The sequence below is a fragment of the Malus sylvestris genome, chromosome 6 (genome assembly GCF_916048215.2).
Source record: "Malus sylvestris chromosome 6, drMalSylv7.2, whole genome shotgun sequence".
Taxonomy (NCBI): Eukaryota; Viridiplantae; Streptophyta; class Magnoliopsida; order Rosales; family Rosaceae; genus Malus; species Malus sylvestris.
The window spans coordinates 5,163,383-5,165,168 of record NC_062265.1 but is presented as its reverse complement, the minus strand read 5'-3'; positions in this window follow the sequence as shown (position 1 = coordinate 5,165,168).

Below are 1,786 nucleotides of genomic sequence, written 5' to 3'. Positions count from 1 at the left end.
ACGTCTTATGTCAGAACTATGCCGTCTCGTAGAGAGCCCCGTCAACTAGCTGAATCTAGTTTCCTTGATATTGCTCAATTAGGGGAAGCTATAGTTTCTGCCATTTAGACAACATTCTGTACTCCTCAGAGGACACTTATAGAGACAGTTCATAATCTAAAGTTGACTCACTTCATGGGAAATGAAGGTCATGGGGGTCAGAAAAATGGTTGAATCATGTGGAGAAGACCTTTAAGGTGATGCAGAGTCAGGGAAATCTTCCTTCTGATAAGTGGGTCGAGATGACTACCTAGTTTTTGGGAGAACAACCTGCATGCTGGTGGAGACATGAGTCTTACAAGATGACCCCATAAGAGATTGTGGACTGGGGAGTGTTTAAGGAGCGGTTTCAGAAAAGGTTTATTCCTTCTGCATATATCGATCTTAAGAAACAGAAGTTTACTCATCTGAGGTAAGGAAAAATGTCCGCTAATGAGTATTACAGGATGTTTACTGACCTGTCAAGATATGATCCGGAGGTTGCTACTAATCCAGTAGAGATGCTTCACCGTTTCAGTTTGGGTACTAAGAAGAAATGGCGTTCCATAGTGACATCGACTCAATGTGCCTCTTACTAGGAGTTTTATGAGATTCTACTGAGGATTGAGGCCTCATAGAACATGCCTAGTGAAAGTGAAGGTGAGGAAGGAAAGAATGGGGGCCATAGACGAGATGACAAAGGAAAAGGGCAAGAATTTCAGGGACCCTGCAAGACCTAGAACTTTAAGAGGAGTGGTGGCAGTTCTAGCTCTTATAGCGGAGGATTGAGTACTAATATGCAGAGGAAATGTGGTAGATTCACTGGAGGTTCGAGGTTCCAGAGACAGAGAGATTTTGGTGGTTCAAATGGATCTGGTGCTCCCTTATGTCGCAGGTGTAATAATCGGCATTTTGGGGAGTGTAGGAGAGGCAAAAATGGATGTTTTACTTGAGGACAGAGGGGTCATAGGGCTGCTCAATGCCCTCAGAGTCAGCAGAGACCCTAGCAGCCTTCCTTCCCACCACTTGCACCTACCCAGCATGATTCAGGATCTGGTGGTTATACTCAGACTGGACGAGGAGGTGCATACCATTACCAGGGCAACGCCACTCTCTACACCTCAGGTCAGCAACAGTATTCTTAGGATCCTCAATATCAGAGTGGGTACCCTCAGTACCAGGGATGATATATGTCTTATCAGCCTTATTCAGCCGGAGGATCTCAGTGGTATCAAGGAGGACAGCCCCAGCAGGGAGAGATTGCTGCTAGTAGTGCAGGATCTTCGAGGCAGTTGGGTCAGCAGAAGCAGGGACGTGGTGTTCACGCTAATAGAGGTCGCGGTGGACGACAGCAGAACCAGGTACGTATCCATAACATGTCACTGCAAGATGCCCAGAATAATCCAGATTTGATCATGGGTACGTTAAATATTCTTGGTCATTTTGCTAGAGTGTTGATTGATTATGGTGCTACACATTCTGTTATTTCTCATACATTTGCTCAAGTGACACAACCTCATCCTACACATCTACGATATAATTTAGAATTTTCTATGCCTAGAGGGGATAGCTGTTTTGTGGATCGGGTATATCCAGGATGTCCAGTGATAGTAGAGGGTATTATTATGGCGGCTAATCTTATGGCGTTGGATATTATGGATTTTGATGTGATTTTGGGCACTGATTGGTTGCACTATAATCGTGCCAAGATAGATTGTTATGGGAAGATAGTCACATTTCATAGTCCTGGATTACCTGAAGTTACATT